General features: G+C 49.0%; 1 protein-coding gene across 5 annotated transcripts in view; it reads left to right on the forward strand.

The window, feature by feature from the left end:
• The window catches only part of LOC143020348 (uncharacterized), a 273,138-nt gene that overhangs the window by 100,998 nt on the left and 148,016 nt on the right, over positions 1-24,124 (forward strand). For all 5 annotated transcript variants that reach the window (XM_076176705.1, XM_076176695.1, XM_076176724.1 and 2 more), the window contains one exon: positions 22,044-22,302. The gene's annotated coding sequence lies outside the window, so the exon portion shown is untranslated. The remainder of the gene's footprint in view (positions 1-22,043; positions 22,303-24,124) is intronic.

The following is a 24,124-nucleotide window of genomic DNA, read 5'->3' on the forward strand; positions in this document are numbered from 1 at the left end:
GACCGTACTATAACCGATTTCAGAGTGTGGGGTCTTTGAAGCAATCGATCCATGTTTGCCTCGAGTTCTGCTGAGTACCCGCAACCTCACAGTAGCTGGCAGCGGTCCTCGGGCCCGCCCACAGATCTCTCTGGGAAGAAACGTTGGACTGCTGTTTTTGTTACATCGTAGAGCTTGAATTTATATCACTATCATATAGAGTAATAAGAATGAAAGCTCAGTCTCCTGTGAAATGGTGGATACAAGCGAAGTTTGGGGTTAGTCTGAGGTTGAAATATATGTATGAATAAAATTTATGGCCTTTAGCTACAGTGACGCTCGATATATTTTATTTTGGCTAAAGCATGAATGTTTTATTCAGCTCGGGGACAAAGAGGAGGGTCCCGAATATGCCCTCCCCAATCTCTTCAACTTAACAAAAATCACCGGTCATTGGCCAGAGTTGACTATATAAAGGGGAAGGCAAAACCGGAGGTGGTGTAAGGTCGAGGGCAACATATATTCACATATCCTTAAGGAAAATTGTGTGCGCGTTTGTGATGACGCCATTATTTGTTGATGTGTCGATAGTCCTTTGTGGCCGGGAGGTGGCCAGCGGAAGGCGACGTCGCTCTGCAGAGGAGCGGCGCCGCACCCTACGACTAATTCTCCCGTTGTCTCGCTCCCCCCCTCCCCCCATAGTTTTGCATTGTTCTTTATGGCGTCGTCAGCGTCAAGTCCGTCTTCGAAGGGCGGTGCGCTTCCTTACATGTAAAGATGTCAAGGGCAAGTGGCAGTCACTGTTAGATGGTTGGGATCCTCGTTCGTTGCCTCCATTTTTCAGGATCTAGCAGAAAATGCGTCAGTCCTACATTGACGGATTTCTTACTCGTTGGTCCGGTTGTAGGGGTTATCGCACTGAGCTATTTTTCATCCAACTGGCGGAACCGCCCACCTCCAGAAATTTTTCCGCCGTCAAATAACTGTGGAAAACTATTTTGTTTTATCAACAAAAATATATATAATGTCATTTGATATGCTGGAGGATTTTTTTTTCCTCCAGTATATCGTATTCCTTCCCGAAGGCCGGGGTGCATATCTGCTCCAATAATTAATCGAAGGCAGTAGCCCTTGTGAAGGCGGCGGCGGTGTTCGGCCTTCCTGTTGGGACCTAACGGTGAAATGCAGAAGGGTGTTACTGACGAAATGAATAACGAATGAAAAAGAAAGCATACCTCTCGTTAATACCCACAACCTTACCTTCGCCTTCCTTTCCTGATCTCGCCGTCCGCGCACCGTCGTCCATCCCGGCGATAAGAAGGAGCTCCTCTTCCTCGAGGTCCTTCTGCTGCCTTGCCCCGGTTCGTGCCCTCCTATAACGAACCCGTTTCTTTCACATCCTCCCTGCGCCTCTTCTATATTTCCTCCTCCCACATCTACGAGTATTACTCCTACCCCTTTGCGACACCTCTCAATGTTCCCCCTTCTCTGGTTTCTCCTCTTCCACCGTCTCTTCGTTGTTCATGTCGCACCTATCTCGTCGCCCGCCGTAGCAGAACCATCCGACTCTCGAGGAAAGGGCGGCGAGAGGGTGGGGACGTTCTCTCGTTTCTCCTCCTCCTCTTCTTCTCATCATGATCCATTTGAAGTCGAGAACCAAGCCAGCCAGCGAAACCTTTCTAACTATTTCGATGACTAGGGAGTTAGTTGGGGTGGGTGGGGGCTCATTGTGCCAACCCCTTGCTATGTTTATCGTGCAAACTTCGGTGGGTAATCTTGTTTCGCCATCTGATCCCGATGGTGGTCCTCCTCCTCCTCCTCCTCCTCCTCCTCGTCCTCCTCCTCCTCCTCCTCCTCCTTCTTCTTCTTCTTCTTGCCCTGCCCGGCGTGACGATGAAAATCCAAGATGTCGTCGCAGCTTTAGTCGACGCAAACGTCGTTGTCGTGCGAACTCGCCGGCAGGTTCCTCCATGTCCTTCCCAGAATCGACAATGGAAGAAGGAAAAGGGATAATTTCCTATAACTCGTAGTGTGCGTGCGTGTGTGTGTTTATGGGTGACACTGCTGTGGGTTGCATGAGAGAGAGAGACAGAGAGAGAGAGAGAGCTACAGAGACGCACATAATGTTTGCAGAAACCACCGTCGCTGCCTCTGCTTGCAGGGTATAATAAAACACAGTGAGACACAAAATTCGAGCAACTACCCCGTTGACCAAAGGTGGTGGGAGGCACACGTCAACACGAGGCGAGCGAAAGGAAGAAAGGAGTCCAGGAGGGAAGGAGGAAGAGTAGAAACGAAGTAAATATAATTAATAGGAACAGAGAAAGACGAGGAGGGAAAGCGGAGAAAGGAAGGAGAGGTAAGAAAAATAAAGGTGAGGAAGGAAATAGAGGAGGAATAGAGAGGAAAAAGTATAGAGAGGTAGGAAGAAAAGGTATGGTGAACGAGAGGGAAAAGAAGGGTAAGGAGGGGAATAGAAAAGAAAAGAGAGGTTAGGAAGGAAAGGTAATTAGGAGGAGGGAAATAGGTGGGAGGGAAGGTGATGATCGTAGCCCGTCGCACCTGCTGGAGGAGTAGGACGACGACGAGGAGGAGGCGGCAGTTCCTCCGAGCCGCCCTCCAATCCCTCCCATTGATTATTCCGCCTTGCACCGCCCACCCTACTCGCTCCGCCCCGCCCTCCACGCCCTCTTTACGCCCCCGCCCCCGCTCTGGACGGACGTTGGTTAGTCCTGTCTCTGTAAACCAGTGGTTCCCAACCTTTTCTGGCTTGGGGCACCCTTGCCAAGCCTTTCAGAAGTCCCCGGCACCCTTATTAGAAAATCTAAATTCTAGTTTGTCAGTGTAACAAAATTTGTCCCTGGATAATATGAAAATACTCATCTTTACACTGATGCTGCTTTAATGAACAAAAATGGATGACAACACAAAAATATAATTGTGACAGTAATTTTTGCCCTGAATTTTGGCGGCATCCTCGGTTGATCTCACGGCACTCTTTGGTGCCGCGGCACACCGGTTGGGAACCACTGCTGTAAACCCATTCCTTCTCTTCTTGTCGTAAGTTTGCCCTCCTTCCTTCTCCCTTCTTCCGCCACAAGAATAGAAGCACCGGTGAACCACTGGCCAACCTTTTCCTCCTCCTCCTCCTCCTCCTCCTCCTCTTCTTATTCCATTCCTGTTTCTTGGTCAGTCAAGATCCCATCCAACCGTTTATTTATTTATTTTTCTCTTTCCTGCGTCTGTTCTCGCGTGGGAATGAAACTATCTGATCCAGGGCAAAAAAGCGAAAGCAAAGGGCGTCTCGGTAGTGGGTGGGGGTGGGGGGGTTAAGCCTAAGCACAAACTGAGACGCAGGTGACAAAGGCGACGCAGCACAGAGCAAAGGCAGACTTCCTGCTGCTGAACCGAAGTACAGTTTGAATTTCTCCCTCACTTGAAATGCTTCTAGATGTACTTCAATTCAGCAACAGGAGATTGTATACACATCGCCCTTTCATTGTGGCACCGCCATAGCGGGCACTGTGCACTGTCATGTCAAGCACTGCCCCACCGGACACTCGGGGTCTGTAACTCGATGGCACTGCCTTCGTAGCGAGCATTCGGCACCACTGCCGTCTTTGCTGGCTATCGGGTGGCACCGTTTGTGTCTGCAAAGTGCCTCTAAAACAAGAGAAGGCGTCTTCCGAGATGCCGTGACACAGCAAAACTGGGCGGGCTGCCAGTCCCGAGCTGAGCGTGGCGCCGCACCAAGCAGGCCCCTTTTGCAGAATTAATGGTCAACAATGTGTGAGTTTATGTGCCTCGTAACGCCGGCCCTGTCTCGCTCTCTCGTCCTCCCTTTGACTTTTCTTCACTCCAGCCACGGGGAGGGAGGGAGGGAGGGCTTAGCCGAGCTTAATCCTTTGGCGTCTTTGTTCGACTTGTGTGCCCATGGTGGCCGCCGGCAAGCAATTCTATTCACGTGAGGCAGGCCCTCCAGAAGATGTGAATTGTAGTTGATACCAGTGTTGCACTCGACACCTTCTGCGGCAAACGTCGGGTTTTTTTTCCCCCCTCTCCTGTTGGTTCCTGGATTGCGTGTTATTATTGAGCTCTTGCGTCCGGTGATTCATGCCGATCCCCTAAGCCAAATTAAGTGGTCGCGTGCCCACAAGACTAGAACAAGTAGAGCATGGGGGGGGCGGGGCGGTGGAGAATGATGCCACAAGAGGATTAAAGAAAATGTCATCAAGTACGGAAGGGTTGATGCATGGGATACATAGTTGTCTGCTCCTTCTTCTTCTTCTTCTCCTCCTCCTCCTCCTCCTCCTCCTCCTCCTCCTCCTTCTCCTCCTCCTCCTCCTCCTCCTCCTCCTCCTCCTCCTCCTCCTTCTTGTTATATATTACATACACGGAGTCCCGCCATGCGATATTGGGGGACTGAATAATGCACACAAGAGGAGCCGCACCGACCAAGGTGGAGAGCATCCGACAGAATGCATTAAGAGTTTTCAGGGGAATTGACAGCCCGAGACGGGCGTTCGAGATGTATTGCCAGACTTTCTGAAATGTTCGCCCTCCAGGGGACGGCGGTGGAAGGCTCCAGAGCCGAGAGAGGAAATTGAAATGTGAATTTCCAGGGTTCTTCGTGAGGGAAACTGGTATGTACAGGATGCTGCAAATATTCAATTAGTAATGAGCTCGGCAGGGTTGGTATGGGACATGCGCCAGTTGTGGGTTTGTGGTACCTTCCACAGTGAAGACTTCAGGACGTCTTTGATGTTGGAGGTTGAGGGGTGGTGGGGGCAGTGAGGGGACATAGTGGGACGAAGGATTTGTCTGTTCTCGTCAATTGCTCTTGTGAATAGACTTAGTAACCATGTAGTGAACGCTGAAACTATTGGTTATTTTAAGAGAAGACTGGATAACTTTAGGGATAAGGATGATAGGCGATAATGGACATGGAACTGCCTAGTGTAGGCCTTATGGTGTCTTGTAGTCTCCTTCATTCTTATTAAAATTACTTCCTCAATACCACCACATGCATATTATTTTTGTCGTGTTATAATCCCTCTAATCCCCAGCCCCATTGCCGCCCAACCCCCCTGTGATTGGGCTCCCTAAATCTTCCCAGACCATCCTGCCACGCCTCCCCTGTCACCGCACGACCCCGCCCACAGGTCCCACGTACCGCTGCTGCCGCCACCGCCGCCGCCTCTCGTCCATTCTCCTCCGCCCTTTTCCGCGGCTCCCCACGGGCCCGGGTGCTGTGGAGGCGGCGTGAAGACAAGCAACTCGATGACCCCAAGCAACAGCAGCAGCAGCAGCAGCATGGGGAGCGCGGAAACTTCTCTGATGCTGGGGAAGTGGTGCGTCAACACGTTGCCAGGCGGCAGCACCACCGGACGACTTGGTGGGGCTCTCCGGGATCAAAGGAGGAAACGGACAAAGTTGGGGAGGACAACGAAGGAGAAAAGAAAGTGGGGTGGGAAGGGGAGGGGAAGGTAAGAGAAAAGGGAAACGCGAGGGGCTGGACTTGTTGTAAAGTCACAGTTCCCGGTGTGTCTTCCAGAATCAAATGAAAATGAGGGGAGGGGAGCAATGTCCTCACCGCTGACACCCTCACCCCCCACCCCCGCACACGCTTCGTTTACTGAGAAATGGTGCAAGGCAGCTGACTTCCCATACCTCTGTGTGCATCCTGATCCTGACCCTCTCCATTTCCCTCCTGTCCTTCCTCCTCTTCACCCTCCTCCTCCTCCTTCATTTTCCTTTCCTTCATAACATGTTATGTCATCTTCTCACCTTCTCACCTGTGTTGTGTGTGTTCTTTTGTGTGTGTGTGTGTGTGTGTGTGTGTGTGTGTGTGTGTGCGCGCGCGTGCGTGTGTGTGTCACTATGACATATGGGATTAATAAAATCTTACTGGGATTCGAACCCTTGCCTGAGCGGCATACTGTTTTCGCCTTATAATATGGAAGCCATTCAGGCAAGGATTAAACCCCAGTAGGAGAGTTTATATATATATATATATATATATATATATATATATATATATATATATATATATATATATATATATATATATATATATATATATATTGGTGTCCATTTTTCACGGTTGAAGATGGTGCAACTCTGTCTTCTTACGGTGATGCCAGTCGTACGCTGTTGACGAGTCTGTCTGGAACAGTTGTTTAGCACGCCGTCCAAGACGCGACTGACTTGATCGGTCGTCGAGAAATCGACTCCTCGTCGCCATTCTCGTGCTGGATGCGTCAGGGGTTGGGAGGAGGACGATGAGGGGGTGTTCTCCATTTTCAGGAGTGAGGAAAACCGCGAAAACACGGCACTCTGGTATGCCCAGGAGGAAAAAAGTTTTTGGTTCATATGCCGCTGCGAAAGAGCGTATCTCGTTTGAGTCGAGTCGCCTTGCGGCAACCAAACCCAGTACCCTAAACGAGCAGGTGGAGGTCGACTGAACCCCTTTCACTAATTGTAGAAGAGTGGTTTCCAGTCGGCTGAAGGACAAACTCGCCTGGCTGCAACTGAAACGAAGATAATAGCCGAATGAAGGGACTCATTGGCTGATGTGAGACTCCTGCTACTGAGGGCCTCATTGGCTGATATATGAGATTCCTTGGCTACCGAGGGGCTCATTGGCTGACATATGAGACTCCTTGGCATCCACGGGGACGAATAAAATAGCCTGGCGGCAACTAGGAAATGGGTCACCTGGAACAGAAGGAATTAGGCAGGCTGTGACACCCCCCGCCACCCTACCCTGGACTGCCAAGGCAGCGTCATGGAAGTGAAAGAATGTGATCCCTAGCTTGCAGTGCCACCTAGCACGGGAAAGGCTGCATTGTTGCGGGTGGGGGAAGGATACCATGTTCGTGAGCTACACACACACACACACACACACACACACACACACACACACACACACACACACACACACACACGCACACGCACACGCATGCACACGCACACACATGCACACACACACACATGCACACACACGCACACGCACACACACACACGCACACACACACACACGCACACACACACACACACACACAGTCTCGTCTGTCAGGAGTACTGTATGCAGCCCTAATGGGTCCACCACTTCGGGTCATTGAGCCAATTGACCCCCTCCCCTTCAATCCTCCTCATCTTCATCGACTTCAAGTCTAAAGAGATCCAGTGTCTCATCCCTCGAGTCGTAGGGAAGAAGAGACGATTGAGGGAGTTGGGAGACACCAAACAAAATCAAGTAGAAGGGAGAGGAAAATGTGTGAAACAGAATGAAGAATGTGTATGTAAGGCAGCCAGCTGACCATGTTTAGACCCTTCAACAGTGAGGCAGTTTATGGATTTTGTCAAAGTGCAGGGCAGGTTTTGTTGTAGCGGAGGTGGGCGGACTCCAGCGGGGGAGGAGTCTGCTGATCGATTGAGACTTTAGCTAGAGTTCGATCCCAAAGATCTATAGATTTTCTTGAAGGTGGGAGGAGTTGATTGAGAAATAAAGATAAAAAGAGAGGATAGGCAGAACGTGGAAGGAGAGGGTGCTGATGAAAAAGGGAATAAAAGTGGGGGATGAAATAGAGATAGTTCAAGACTGCGATGGAATAAGAGGGAATTCAGGAAGTAGGCAATAGGGAGAATTTTTAAGGTGGGGAAGAAGAGCGGAGGTGGAAAGCGAGTGAAAGCAGAAGCTGACCGGGGCAAGGGAAGATGGAGATGAAAGAGGAAGGGGACTGAGCAATGGAAAGGAATGGTTGGAGGGCATTGGAAGGGGTTTTAAGTAAACTTGGATGAGGAGCAGACAGAAGGGGAAATCAGTGAGGGGAGGAGGGAGGAAGAGAGGGAGGGTAGGCAACACGCCACCCATTGACAGAACATTTCTAAAGCCGTTGGCACGAACGTTAGCCACGTTGCTACATTCACCGGCTTTAGACGACTGACCGCAAAGTGGCCATTCTGTGTCTGCCTCACAAGTGAAACCCGGGATCTCCCACCACAGACGACGAGCAAGAGGATCAGGAAGAAAAAGAAAAAGTGGAGCCGCCATGGAAATGGGACAATGGGAGGAGAAAAACGGCAACAGTGGAAGAAGCAGGTTCTGGAGCAGGAACATGCTGTCAGCAACAAGGAGAGGCGCCACTCCGAGAGCGGAAGTAGCAGGAGACGAACCGGAAGCAGATGGAGCAACAGCAGAAGCAGCAGCAGTAGGGAAAAGGAGCAACAATGACGACAGCAGCAGCATGATAACATCTACGACAACAGCTAAGGCGAGAGTAGTAGCAGCTAAGATGACAGCAGCAACATTAGTAGACGACGATAGCAGTAATACGAAAAGAAGAACAAAGGCAGGCTCAGGGAACAAACTGAAGTGGAACTTACAACAAATGTGGCACGTCTTCATAAAAGTAGTGGTAGACAAGATTGAAAGCGGTGGAAATAGAAATAGTGATTGGGGTGGTAGTGACATGTATGATGATGGTGGATGTTCTGGTGTTATCAACGACAATAGAAGTAATTGTAGTTGCAATAGCAATGGGAACAACAGTAGTTCTGTTAACTGCACCAAATAGTAGGATTAGCAGTCACGTGATCAGTGATTATTGCACTCCTTACTTCTGCTTACATTATCGTGGTTATTACAGAAGTGGAAGATCCAGCATTAGCTGTGTGACTTAAGGCCTTGGTAGTGCAGTGGTTGTCGGAATTTTCATGCGCGCGGACTTTGAGAACTAGTGGTGCGAGGGAGGAAGAAGAGGTGGGACGGGCCGGGGCCGTGGGGAGAGGGGTTCTGTGTTATCGTCTACTCAAAACAATAAGCGGAAACCGGCCGGCGGTAAGGGCGCGAACGAGGACGAATGAAATGTTGAATGGCAGACAACAAAAGGAGGAAGGAAAGTGTGCGCGGAGGAGGGGACCGTGGCAATGGAAGTATGAGGGAGGGGGCGGACATTGTCTGGAGCCGTTGGGAGACGGAGGGCCGGAGATGGACGCAGTACGACGGAGGAGGACGAGGATGAGATTGGAGGTGGAGATAAGCCGAAAGAGAGGAGGGACCAGACGGGAAGTAAGAGACCGGTGCTTGCCTGGATATGTTCCGGGCATTTGTCTGCAACGTCTCTTCAGCTACACAAACGACGGTTGGTGTCGGCGTTATGGAAAGCCTCGTTAAACTATAACCAAGAACGCCATCAGAACACATGGCCGTGGTTTATGCGGTCTCGTATGTACAGTCATCGACCAAAGTAAATGGCACAGGCACTATATCGGGATTCTGCATCTGAACATGACTAAGTAATGCAAGGTATTATAATTACGACACCACCGTATTTTACCTATTTCTAGAAGCCAACAAAGCAGGAAATGATGTAAGGAGGCATGTAATTAACTTAATATCTTTCCACTATCACAAGCTATCTTTTGTCAACAATTACACCATCTGGTATATCGCGTTGCAGCTTACCTTTCCGAACGAACGCGCCACCCCTATGAAGTGCGCTACGGCGAGCCTGGGTTATATATAAAATATCCTGTTGAATGTTCACCCGCACAGGCAACAGCCCTCCCTGCGAGGCATACACACACAAGCATATTGCAAACAAAAATACGACTATACGCGCAAACATCTACACAATATTTTTCTCCTGAAATTAATTTAATTTCTTTCTCTTCTACTGCATCTTCTCATTTCAGTCTACCTACCACTAAAAAGCCTTTCCATTTTTCTGACAACCCCTACGACTTAGCCTCCGCACCCCTTCTAACTTTGTCTGTTGAAGTCTTGTTGTATCCCCAAAAACCGTCACAGATATTGACGTCAGCCTTCAACACCAAGTCTCCTGCCCATGCATCCTGAGCTACGGCATCACGCAATAAATGTCCCTAAAAAGCTCCCGGTGGCAATAGCCACATTTTTTTTTCCATGTTCATGCAGACATCTCAACCCTCACAGATATTGACGTCAGCCTTCAACACCAAGTCTCCTGCCCATGCACCCTGAGCTACTGCATCACGCAATAAAGGTCCCTAAAAAGTTCCCGGTGGTAATAGCCACATTTTTTTCCATGTTCATGCAGACATCTCTCCTACAACTACCGAACTCGCGAGAGGGGGATCTTTTCTAGGTAGTCCGTAGTCCATTTACTTTGGACGGTGACGGCCTCCTAGCCTCGGGTTCTTCCCCTTTCCCCCTCTCCTCGTATACACCATGGTCTTGGTTCACGTGCTGAGCTCGTTACTGTCAGATAAGATAATTGCCGTATAAGAGCTCGTATGGCCGGTGAGAGAGAAATAGAATTACGAGTTCGTTTCCATTTTAGTTGCAGAGGTGGAATTTCTCTTTCCGTGTTACGGTGTTGGAATAAATTGCGCTGGCGAGACTGTAGTCTCAGACGGTAGTGGTGATGATGAATAATGACGGGCAATTTTATGAGCACTTGGATATCTAGGTTGTTGGATCGCTCCTTCGAATCGTTTGCAGCTGAAACACACGCTTTGACACAAGAACGCGTAGTTAATGTGCAGTCAAGAGCAATAGTCTGACCCACGCTATCATTCTTACAACGTCAGTGATTTTTTCCGAGTACGTGAGATATTTTCCTATATGATATTTAGTATACAGTTAGATTTATTGAACAGAAAAAATAATATATTTTTAATTTTGTTTAATGAAAAACTGGACGGGTCAAAATTTTTGCTTGTGACTACATTTGTGTGTATTTGTGTTTTCAGCCTGCATGTCTTCGTTTGTAGGGTTTGTCGTCTTGTCTTTATGAAGGTGTAACGCAATCGAATAAGAACTAGAGATGTACGAGTATAGACAGTAATCTCTTTGATACCTTGGGGAACCATGGAAGGAAATGGAATAGCTTGATGGGAGACCAAATGGGAAATAATTACCATTAGGTATAAAGGGGTTTCAGGGGGAGGCATAGTCCGAGGATGATATGAGCATGACGTCATGCATGAAACGAGAGAGAGCGAGATCCCCCTGACTGGAGAGAAGTGTTTCTTTGAGAGTATCTCCCCTTGGTTGTTTAACTGTCATGTTATATGAACGTATTTAGATACATTGTATGTGTGTGTGTAAACGAGATCGTTACCCTGTGTTGATCCTTCTCCCTCCCTCCCTCCCTCCCTCCCTCCCCCCCTCCCTGCCCCCCTCAGCTGAGTAAAATCGTCTGACGTCAGCCAGAATAGAAAGGTCACCTTACTGAAGAAGAGGGTATCTGTCAATGAATTTTGTGATTTGTTTATTTATTTGTAATTTTTCCTAGACTTCGTCCATTGCGCAAACAAGAATATGGCTGCTTGTCCACTCTTTCCGGAAACCAGAGCGTGGGACGACACACCCAGAGCAGGATGTCCCGGCGAGACAGCTTTCGATGAAAACTTGAAAGCCAGAGAGAGGGAGGGGGGGGAGACTGTTTGATGACGATGGCCTGCAAGTGAGCCGTTAGAATAAAATGGAACATTGTTCAGACGAATTCCTCCAAGCGATTCGGCAATTCCTTCCTTTTCGAATTTCGCCGGAATTAGATTGGAAAAAGAGAAGAGAGGAAGACACTGAGGAGATTTAGGAGCACGCAACGTTGTCGTCTTCTCTTTTTTTTCTATCTTCTTGTCTCTTATATTTCCTCTTCGTCTTCTTTCTTTTCATCTTTTTTATTCTTTTTTCTTCATCCCCTTTTTATTTTTTATTTTTTTTGTAAGAATAATGTGTAACTTTTTGCTGTTATTTCCTATGCTATATATAAATATGTATATATGCCCAAGGGACTGTTAGTTGTAATTGTCAGTTTTAGGCATAAACTCCCTTTGCTTATGTCTGCAGCGAGTTTGTTGAATATGTTCTCTAAGTGTGCTCACGAAAAAAAAAATCTATGGAAACGTATGAACACGCATGCTCCGGACCCACCCGCCGACCGCCAGCTGTACGCTTCAACCCCACGCGGCGACGCTGATGCAAGGTTTATTCGGATCAGCACTTCCAGACAGTCCCGCCTGTTATCACTTTGGTAACGGCGAAATAGATGCAACTGGCAGAGTATATCTCACCAAGATGTGTATGTTTGTGAAGTTGTACAGGATGAAGGTTTGAACTGAATTCGATAACGAGGGAATTCGTAACTCCTTCAGGGAGGTGATGGCAAGTCCTTTGTCGATTCTCCATTTTCTTTTCCAACAAGAAAAAAAAAAACATTGTCCGATGCAACAACGATTTATGGGTATTCCCCGTCTCCCTCACAGCCTCTGGTCTCCCCCTAAAGTATTAAAACAAACTGCTGGTGTTCTTTAAAGTTCCAATAGTCACAATGTTTATTGTTGCTGAATTTTAGGAATCGTTCCTGGCTCTCGTAACTTTTGCTCTCTGCGACCTAAACCTCGTGACCACGAACCAGCTCGCCCTCGGCTCGTTCTCGCACCTCGGAAGGTTGGGAGGCCAAACCTGGCGCAATTTCAACCTCCCCCCCTCCCCACGCACACACCTGCATCCTGTCGTTTTCATATCAAATGGTGTGAAAATGATGGAAATAGTAGAGTGGAAGTTGATAGATACGGGATCCGTTCTCCCCTGAATGTTCTCGTGAAGTAAGTATCCGTCGTTTGACCCCCCAAGTCTTCCTTCGTTAACTGAATCAAATTGTCTCTTGCTAATCTGAGTGAAATCAGCGCAATATGTCACTGTTGGAGAAGGCTGGGCATTTTGTGTGTGTGCGAGCGCGTGTATTGTCAGTAGTATCCCAACGTTTAAAGATCGAATACGTAATCCAGGGTTGCTCGAAATCTTCTGATTCCCCTCGAGTTTTCTCGTTTGCATCACGAGTGGAAATCAGCATAGGGGAATGTTATGAGAAAGAAGGCAGATATGCATTTCATTTTAATCGCATCTGGGGATGAAACTCGTGCAACAATTACAACACATTAGTTGACAGAAGGCCTGTGTCGAGACATGATCTTTCGTTTATCACCATCGTCTTGGTCTGGGCCAGATTTCCGCGCCCAACTCTGAGTCGACCGTTGATGTAATCGAGACGCTGCAACTGACCTACCCTACGCACGCATGCGCACCCCCCGCATCACAGCCTCAGCCCAAGGGCGTACCACTGGAGGATTTTATCTTCGGATTCATGAGCGGTTGGCTCATACGATGGAATATTCGTTGTGTCGTGAAACCAGATGGATTTCGTTCGGCTGAACGAAATAATGCGGTGTCTTCCAGGCTGTTTTCGACTACCACGGGGAGTTCTCGAAGTCACCTGTGACTCATAAAGGAGAGAGGGTTGTCCACAAATGAAATGGTGGTCACTCCGACCGTCCGGGCGTTGAATACGATGACCGGAAGCCATTCGAGGAAAGTGTTGCGCGCATTCGCCGCCAGATGGCGCGATCGAGTGGTGCAGCAGCAGCTGTGAATGCCTCAGTTTTCGATGACCTCTTCCTCTCGCTGAATGAAATCGCTTAAACATCCGGAGTCCCACGCCGCAGTGGAAGGCATGTTTCACACGTTTCGACTTTTCCCCGTCAAGACACGTCTCAAATAATCATAGGTGTCTATGGACGCTTCAACGCGTCACGACCACAAGCATGTGTTAAAGCATTCATAGACCCATGGCTATTTGAGATCACAACCTCGTGTCATGGCCGGCGCACGGCGAAAAGTCGATACATGTGAAACGAGCCGGCTCATACTCTCCTTTCCTCACCCCTTCTTTGCTCTGCTGCGGTGCACACATCTTATGAGTTAAATTTTAATTCGGTAGACGTCTCGCGTTAGTCGAAATTTGATCCGTTAAGGATGACATACGTGGCCTTACCAGTTAGTACCCCCTCCCCTTCTCTTGTTTAAGAGGGGGTGAGGGTGAAGTGGTTCAGTGGAAGGAGGGGGTCGGCTCAAGCCTTCGCGGGATCGAATCCAAGACCTCAGTAGGAGTGCCCTTTCCCCCAGGGCACTGACTCCAATGAAGATTTTTTTTTTCCCCGGGGCTGAAGACCTTAATGTCGGACATCTTTCTTCTGGACACGAAGAGTGAGGGAGACGGGGGTGCCGCAAGTGAGGCAAGAAGAGACTACTCCCGGCAATTAATTAACTAATTGATGGTAATGAATCTCGGCGCCCGTCCGCCTTTGCACCCGAGACGGACCCGGTAGCAACAGTATCACGTCAGAGAAAACAAAGGACCCTGTCGTATTGGATGGTACTCTTCCCGCCGCCAGGAGATTTTATTCGTTGTCGTGGCACTCTTTTTCCCTTCGGTAGCGAAATAGTAGGAAAGGATGTGAGTCACTAATATCTTGACCATGTGCTGGACTCGTGATAGTCCGCTATTACCCTCTAGGGTAAGACCTAGAACGAATCGCTTGTAGCAGCGATGTAATTCTAATAATCAAACCTGGCCGTCGAGAGCTTCGATTACAGGTCCCTCTGAGTGTGAGTCAGGAATGAATGGAACAGCCTGGCATATGGTGGGAGAGAGAGAGAGAGAGACTCGGGCATTAGGACGGAGGGAGGGAGGACTGGGGTCTGGGCTCGTCAGCCATTCCAAACTTGGGCCGAGTTCTTCAACATCAACGACATAATGTGTAGAATCTGTCTGGGCTCCTACAAGCCTACCCTTCTTGTCCGTCTTCCTCCCTTCGCCCCCACCCCTCCACCCACATACACATACCTCTCCCAACTCCATCAAGGCGTTAAGTTGGATAACTTCTTTTCTGCTCGTCCAGCAAATGGTTGGTGAATTCTCAGAAATTTTAAACATTATTTCATTGACGAGAAATGCGTGTATTTTATGCTGTGTGATTCCATGAATTATATTGACATGTTTGGCTGCGAGCTTTTGTCCTCATCGTGCAGGGTGACCTAAGCACTCTCCTGGGTATTGGGGCCTCCGAGAGGATTTTCGGGTAAAGGGAGAATGGAACCATATTACTCGCCGCATCCGTCGTACTGACGGAATGTAGCCGTATAGTACGTGTGTGTGATTTTTGGATCACATGTTGTACCCGTGATGGAGAGCTATAACCCTCCCGGATATGAGCTCAGAGCTCGTATATGGCGTGATCTACGGGTAATGCTGTGACCGTACACACATACAACTCTATGCCCACCAGAGTTGGAGTGCCGTCTCGTACAGCGATGCTTTTTTTTTTTTTTCTTCTTCCAGCCCTGGACGGGACTCGAACTCGGATCGGTCAGTTAGTGGTCGAGAAAGGTAACACTGAACCGTCGAGCCGATATGGTTGTTATTACGCATTACACAAAGATATACAATATAAAGGTGATGTAATCGTACCCAGGGTGTTAAGTACCGCATGAGGGGGAGGGGGATCAGAGAGGGCTGGGTCACCGATAAAGTGAAGCTGCCTTGTTGTGGATGTGCCGTGTTTTGCTGCATTGTTTCTGACCACTGAGGGCAGTGGACTGGATGACCTGTCATCCATGAGGAGCAAAGAGGAGAGGGAGGATAGGGTGGTGGTGGATGGGAGTGGAAGAGGTGGGGGGTGGGCATATACCATTTGACTATGGCTACCTCCCTTGTAAGGAAAAAAAAACTTTGGTATATAGATAGAATAGATAGAGTCGTGGAGTGATTTATGGTAACAGTTATATTGCTTTAGGGAGCAAGATTCCACTCTTGTCGATTTCATGCTTAGAACAGATTCCGTCTGGTTCTGATTCCACGGTTGGTTGGAAGAAGTCCTGGCCCGGAAGCTATTTGGAGGGGATAAAATTTCGCGGGTGACGTGGCGCAGCGCCAATTAAAAGTGCTAAATGTGGCGATTGTTGTGTCCATTACTTTGAAGCTGCAGAGAGCATAGACGGAGAAGGAGCATGTTGTCTCAAGGAAAATTAATGGGTGTGGGTGATATGAGGATAGCACCCACCTCCAGCCGTTTCTCCACATGGTAGTTGTCCAAGAAAAACGAAAAGTCGACTTTATTGGTGATCGAGGCTTTTCCCGCCAGATTTAGGATCGTCAACTCTGCGTCGCGCTCGAAATGGTCCTCAGTTCTCGGTCGTGACGGGAGTCGAAGGGCATCGTCTCCCCTTTCGTTTATTTATTTTTTTTTCTCCTTCTTTACGCAGTTTAGTGTTGGGATGATATTGCCTTCGTTTAGAAAGTAATTATAATAAATCCTCTTTCAGTCATACGGTAATCCTATTCTTTCAACCCGCCATCATTCCATTTTTTTCTTTTTCATCTTTCCTCCACCACCTTTTCCCTTCTAGTCTTCATTACTCTGATATTAGATCTTTTACATGTTCCCTTCATCTTGCACTCCTCTCCCTCCTAGCCCCTATTCTTTCCTCGGGCATTCCTGTGCTCGGTCCCTCCTCCCTTCCCTTCTTCTTTCATATTCTTCCTTCAATCACATTCTCTTTCCTTCTCTTGCATTGCCCCCCCCCTCCCCCACCTTCCCTCGTTCTCGCCCCCTCTCCGGTCACTTCTTAGAGTCGGCCAACTCCCTACTCTTCTCCTCTGGCCCTCCTTTATCATTTTTTCTGCTTCAAGTTCCACGGGGTCCCTCTTACCCCTAATCATCCTCACGTTTTGTTTCTCCCACATTTCCACACACCCTCCTCCACCCCCTGTCTCACTCCTCTCCTTGTTCCTTAAAGGACGTCCTCCCATCCCCATCGCATTGCCTTGTCTAAGTGCGCTGCCTTGGTGCTATGAGGTGTGTGCGTGTGTGTCTGGTGCTTGCCTCATTTTGTGCATATGAGCGTGTCCATATCCGTCCGTGCATGCGTGCGTGCGTGCGTGCCTGTGTTGCTGGGTTGGGTTGCTCTTGATGTTTGATACGTTATGGTGTGGTGGTGAGGGTTGTGGTGATGGTGACGGAGGCGGCCTTTGGTCCCAGCGTTGAGGACAGAGCCGGGAGACAGAAGGACCAAGGCTGGCTTGGCATGCCTAACGCTTGGATGGTTCTCCAAATTGGTTGGGAGTCTCCTCGGTTAACGACACATGCTCGACAACACACGATGGCGAACTTGTGCCCCATTGGCCTTTGCCCTTTGACCTTGCCCTTTGGCCAAGCCCATGACGGTGCCTGAAGTCCTATCCCGCGGTATGCTCCCGCCGTAGGGTCTCTCTGACCTTGTTTGGTTGGTCTAAAGCTCTTTACCTTCGTTTGGTGTCACGCCTCCTCCTCCACCTCCTCCTCCTCCTCCTCCTCCTCATCATCATCATCATCACCATCACCACCACGATTCACATCCTTCTGTCTTTTTTCTTCCCTGCTCCTCCTCCCCTCCACCTTCTCCCCCTCAAATTGTGATTTGATATGAAAAGGGCATATTGGTGTTAGCATTGCCACTGCCCAATTTCTTCTGGTCCCATTATTATTGTATTATTTTAGTTCTTTCACAATTTGACATCTCCGTGCCTCTTCGTGTGTTTGTGTGTGTGTCTGATATGTGCATTCTGCACGATGGAGCCGGTCTTCCCTCCCCCCCAATACTTTATCCATTTGCATTTACGTGACATCCCATCCCCACTACCCCTCTCTTCTCTCACCCCTTCTCCGATCCCCTCTTTTCACTCCCCATCCCAACACTCCAATACCCTGTCACCACTTCACTCTCCTTGTCCAAACCCGAACTCTGTCTCCCCTCCACTTGGGCTGGCAAAAGATAATGTGCTTACTGCTATATTCCCCTCGGTCCTGCCGTCCCCTGTCCTTCTCCATCTCCTGGTGCCCCCCCCCCTTCCCCCTTCACCTTTCTCTTTCCTCCTTTCCCCTTTGTCTTTTCGCCGAGCCTTCCTTCATTCCTTTCCCGCCCTTCCCAAAATGCCCTCTTTTATTTTCCCATTCTTTTCTACTTTCCTTATCGCCTCCTCCTTTTCTCGTACTCTCCTTCCCCACCCCCTTCACCTGTTATCTCATTCCTTCCCTCTCACCTCTTTTTCACAATTTCTCCTTTTTCCACCATCCCCTTGCCTCCCCCTCCCCTACCCCTCCCTCACCCTTTCCTAACCCCCTCCACCTCCACCTCCACTCATCTCGGTTCTATTTTTTCTGAAACTCAGACATTATTCAGTGTTTGCCCTCCTCTTCCAGTCTCTAGTTTTGTCCCTAGCTCCTCTCACTTCTTTCATTCCCGCCCTTCTAAGACTCCCTGTAGCCACATGCCTTTGATTTTTCACTTGCCGAAACTTTCCCCTTCATTCTTCCCCTCGCTGTACCCTTGTACTCTTCCTTCTTCCCTGCTCTCCTCGAGTACCGTTCCTCCCGTCTCTCGACGCTGCCCCCCCCCCTTTCGTCTTTGTCCTCACTTTCTTCCTCTCCACCCTTTCCTATTCATTTTTCTCCTCGACCTCTCTTTTCACTGCCTTAGCCACCCCCCCCCCCCTTCCCCGTTCCTTCCCATCATCATTTCTTCATCTGGACCATTTTCTCTCCTCCCAGTCAACTTTCACGCTGCCCATCTCAACCATCTCTCCTGTGTTTTCTCCCCTCTCCATCTCTTCCTTCAACTCCCCCCCCATCCCCTACCTCACTTCCGCCTCCTCCTCCTCCTCCTCCTCCTCCTCCTCCCTCCGCCTCCTTCTCCTCCTCCTCCTCCTCCTCCTCCTCCTCCTCCTCCTCCCGGTTTTCTTTCTCTCCTTTCCACCGCTACTTACCCGACTCTTCTCGCGTCCCCAGTGTCCCTGCCGCTGCTGATGGACCCGCTCTTTTTGGAGCCGCCGGTCTGTCGGTCGGTCGGTCGGTCGTTTTGAAATGCGGATTGCACATCAGAGGTCCCTTTTAATCTAGACGTGTGTTAACACGCGTGTTCCTCACTGTGTGGTCTTGCAGTCGCCTCGAGAAGTGGCGGGGGTTTGAGGAAGGGCCGTCCACTCTGATGCACTGTAGTGTCGACTTTAGCAGTCCTTTCGGCGTGGCTGTGAAACCTTGCCTTGTTTGCGGGCGACAGCCCGTCTGCACGAAAGGTCGACAATCCTCTCTTCTTTTTAGGAGGAACATTTTGAACACTTCGAGCACGGAAGGTCGGGGACGGGAAGGGGCGGTCTCGTTGTAAGGTGTATCGCTGCGGCGACCTGTGTACTCGTAGTCTTATTACACTGTGAAGGCTCCGGGATCAATGACCACAGGGAGTAAGCTGATGATATCTGTTACAACGGTTTCGTGACGTCAGCTACATACCATCTATAGAGACACCCCCTCCCCTCCATCACTTTAGCCTAACCCCGCCCCCCCCCCCCACACACACATCGTTTTTTGGCAGCATCGCGCTAGAGGGTGTCCTTATCTCTCTCTCCCGCAAGCATCGCGTCGCGTAAAACTTGCACGATGCCTAGCTCGGCTAAATGTCGAGACCTTGATAGTGTCTATGAATTCATCAACGTGACTTGCGTGGATGCGGAGAGGACCGCGGGTAGTGGTGGGGTGGGGCGGGGCATGGAGGTGCGGATACACACAGGGAATGAGAATATTGAGAGGTGTTGGGTGCGTACAAGGCCAAGATTTTGATCATGAAGAACCATGATGAGTGGGGACAGCTTTCGAATATCAATGGGTTTGAAGGATTGTATACCAACAAGCTCTGGAGATTCCCCTGCTTGCTCTAGAAGAAACTCGAGCACAGGGGGCAGTGGTGGTCTCTGTCACAGCTAGGCTCATTCTGGCGTGAACGCTGTTGGAGGTATAGGGAGGGGGCGAGTTTGCGGCAATACCCATAGTGTCCATATCCACCACCACCTCCACGTCCACGTCCATCACCATTCGCACCACCGCTATTGTCACAGTGACCGCGAGGTGGGCAAGACTGGTGAAAAATGAACACTAGGGTGAAGTGGGGAATTGAGATCTTGCAGGGGATGGAAGTGGCGCCTCTTTCTCCCCATGTCGCCCCCCCCCCACACCCAACACTTCAGCGCTACCTTGTTTGCCGCCGTATGCCTGCACAAATCTGCAACCCCGTTTCCGTCTCCCATTCCGCCTCTGCCAGTGAATGTGTGTGCGTGCTTACGTCAGTATGTGGATTCGTGTCTAGGCCTATTCGTGCGTGAGTGAGTAAAGTGAAGAAAGAGGAATGTCTGTTGCTGCCATTGTAGGAAACCGACACTGAAACCATGGAGCTCCCAGGGTCGTATCATCCTCCTCGTCCTCCTCCTCCTCTGTTGTTATTGTTGCAGGTAACTACCTTGTTTCCTTCATTGTGTCGTTGTGCGATAGTAATCGTGGGAAAAGAAGTGTGTTGTTTCACTTGTAAGTAATGTACAGGTCAAATAGAGTTGGTAACCATATAGTGAGCGCTGAAACAAATGGAAGTTTTGAAAGTCGGTTAGATAACTATGGATAGGGAGAACAAGTGGTAAGGGACATGAAACTACCTAGTGTAGGCTTTATGGTCTCTTGCAGTCTCCTCCATTCTTGTGTTCTTAAGTTCGCTCTCGGTGCTGCCAAGCCCCGATGGTGATCGTCTCGGAGCTGGGAAGAAGTACATTAGGTATTCAGTCTCTTATCTCCCGGCGAGAAGTTCTTCTCCACATTTACTGAATAGTATGTGTCATGTTCCCTCACACTTGATTGAATTTCACGTTGATATTGTCCCGTTTTTATGTTTAGTTTAAAGTTAGAATCTTGCCCCGCCCCTCTTTTTGTACTTAGTATTAAGTCTTATTAGGTTAGCATACAGAGTTCATGAAAGTGGAAATCAATGAGTACATGTCTTATGATGCCACAGCTCTCTCTCTCTCTCTCTCTCTCTCTCTCTCTCTCTCTCTCTCTCTCTCTCTCTCTCTCTCTCTCTCTCTCTCTCTCTCTCCTGTCTCTCTCCCCTCTCTATCTACTCTCCCCCATCCTTCTCTCTCCCGCCATGACACGCACCAAAGGATTGCTACACGCAATCATCTATCCTCCCTTCTTCACGGACACTGAAGGCTTTTCACACGCATTCTCCCACAGTCTCCCCCTCCCCCTCCCCTTCCCTTTCATTCCCACACACTTTCAAGCAGTTTCACACACGTTCTCCCATAAAGACAGACACGCTGCTTATCTCACCCTCTTTCCATATGCTGTTAAGGGTTCGTTTGACCTGGAGGACCTCCGACAGGCTCAGTGGCGAGAAATGGGACAGGGAAGGACGTATTACTCTTCACATAACCGGAGAATGTGGCAGTCACCGCGGAAAAATGTCAATTCGTAGCTACTTCCACCATACCCGTGACGAAAAGCTTCGATCTAGACAGACACCTTCGTGACCCAGGCAAAGGGAGTGGCACGTATATGAATATAATGAAGGAGACTGCAAGAGTCCTGAAGGCCTGCGCTAGGCAGTTCCATGTCCCTTACCACCTATCATCCCAATCCATAAGTTATCCAATGTTCTTAAAACGATAAATTGTTTCAGCGCTCATTACATGGTTAGTCTTATTACATTCGTTAATCAGTCTACTGGTGAACCAGTGTCTGTGTCCTTAACCCGAAAGGTGTCCAATTTAAATCCATGACTACGATAGTCATGAACCACGTTGCCAAGTGAAATGAAAACTTTACAGAGTCGTTGTCTTTCCCTCAAATCCCCAGCCATTCCTGTTACCATGCAGTCGTATTGTGAATATATAACGCGCACAGACTAACAGTGAGACAGATCGCCACGAGCAGGTGATCGCTGGGTATGTAAACAATGGTTGTTTCCCCGGGCAACGCCCAAGGACTCGAGTTAGTCAATAGAGTCCTGCCTTGCTGTCTTAATATGAATAAAATAACCTGACGGGAACCACGGCATAGGGAAAAGAGTTACCCAGTACAGAAGGGGTCGTAAATGTCAACCTGTTCTAATAAGATATAGGTGGGTGTGACCCCACACACCCTCTGAGAAAAAAGTGAGGTCTCGATCGATCGAAAGCTCTTTCAGCTGTGGGTCCACCACATGAAGGAGGAAATGGGGATGGAGCCACAGGAGTGAAATATGCTCAGGTTTTTGTTGTTATTATTATTATTGATATTATTGTTATCATCGTTATTATTAATATTGTCCATTTCATTTCATACATAGATGCCCGCTGCCTAGTTCTTAAAAATTAACGTCGCTGTTTTGTATTTTTCAGACTGTGCAGGCCGCTCTTCATCCGTGACTTCGGTCTGCATCGAAGCGGCCCTCCCTCCCTTCCCTCCCTCCTCCCTTTCTCCCCCGCCCTCTCCACAAATCCCTTCTTCCCTACCTCTCCCTCCTACGGGAGCGGTACCCAGTCCTCCCTTTCTTCTTGCTCCTCCTCCTCCTCCTCTCCCTCCCGCTCCCCCTCCTCCTCCCGGCGCCCTAACCTGCGGGCGTTCGGCGGCATTGCGACCAGGCTGCGGCAACATCAGGTACGTAACCCCCCACCCGGAGACTGGGTGGTCTCACGGAAGTAGAGTTCTGGTACTTTGGATACTTTTAACGCTTGGCTTTTTATTTTCATGGTGTTGTTGGTCGTGTGATATGTTCCACTGTGAGGTTGATGTGCCGTACTTGCCAAGAGTAATCCCATGGTGTGTTGTCGGTAGACGGACGGGTTGCTTCTTGCTTGTAATTTTGTAGTCTTGGGCTCAGGTGGTTTTCCCGAACATGCGCAAGGACGCAATCGAATATAAGTACGTGTTGTGACTGCTTACATCTCCACCCCCCCCCTCTCTTTCTCTCTCTCTCTCTCTCTCTCTCTCTCTCTCTCTCTCTCTCTCTCTCTCTCTCTCTCTCTCTCTCTCTCTCTCTCTCTCTCTCTCTCTCTCTCTCTCTCTCTCTCTCTCTCTCTCTCTCTCTCTCTCTCACACACACACACACACACACACACACATACACATAAGGGTATAGATTAAGTTGGAATTGTACATAAATGTAAGCTAGATGTGATAAAATTGGAGAGTAGGAGACGGCCTCATGGAGTGTTGATCCATTTCTATATACAGTTATGTAAATACATATTCACGCGCACACACACACACTTACACACACACTTACACACACACTTACACACATACACTTACACACACACACTTACACACACACACACACACACACACTTACACACACACATACACACACTTACACACACACTTACACACACACACACACACACACACACACACACACACACACACACACACACACACACACACACGACTTCCATTTACCTGACCTGCTCCGTGTGTGTGTGTGTGTGTGTAAGTGTGGGTGTTCTTTGGGAGAGTAAGACGCAGCCCACCTGCTGGGTGATACCCATGGCCTTTCACACTCCTCCTCTTCCCTTCCCCTTCACCCCTTCCCACACTCCCTTCACTCCTCTTCCCGCCTTCCCTCCTCGTGCTCTCATCCGTCTTCTCTCTGCAGGCTTCCTTTCATCTTCCCCTCGCTGCCGTATACCCTCCCCCCTCTATCCTCCCCTCTCTCCCCTTTCCCTTCTTCCTCTCCAGTCCTTCTTTCTCACTACCGTGGCCCTTCCCTCCCCTTGTTTCCTTTGACTGCGGTACTGGGAGCGCCGCTTTCCCACTCCCCCTCCCTCCCGCATCCACAGAGAGAATCGACAGTCGGCCAGTGCGATGCAGTCCGTCCTTGCGTTCTCCACTCCCATTTTTATTTAATCATTAATTATTTGTTAGACGGTTTGTGCTTCGTAGTTATGCCCAATGCTGTTTTGATTTATTTGTTTGTTCAAGTCTGCACTTTTTCGTGAATTTTGTAATTTCTAATACGATTGTGCGTTGATAACTAACATCTCCAGTGTGATGTGCTTATGAATATGTATCTTGCCTCGATATGTTGCTGTGCACGGGCTCTTCATGAATTTAGAGTTAATATGTTTGGGCGAGAGAAAATAGAAAAAGCTTTTGCAGAAACGCTCAAAAAGCGCTAAACGTTTAAAATGGAAAATCGGCGTGCAATTTAGAATTCTTTTAGACTTGGAATTGTGTTCACATTACCGCGTAATTTTTTAATGGGAAGGAGAACATTACTCTTTCCTTCTCTCTCTCTTTCTCTGGCTCCGTGTATGTGTGTGTCTGTCTGCTTGCATTGTGCGTGCCTGCCTGTGTTTCTCTTTCATACCCTTCCATCATTTGAGCGGATATCCTCCATCAACGCGGTTGCGTACGTACAGAGTCGTTCTTCGGTGTGTTCTCCAGTGCACACAATGCTCACGAAGACTAAGCTGTCATA

This window comes from Oratosquilla oratoria, chromosome 3 (assembly GCF_046742065.1).
Source record: "Oratosquilla oratoria isolate Oo_2021 chromosome 3, ASM4674206v1, whole genome shotgun sequence".
Taxonomy (NCBI): Eukaryota; Metazoa; Arthropoda; class Malacostraca; order Stomatopoda; family Squillidae; genus Oratosquilla; species Oratosquilla oratoria.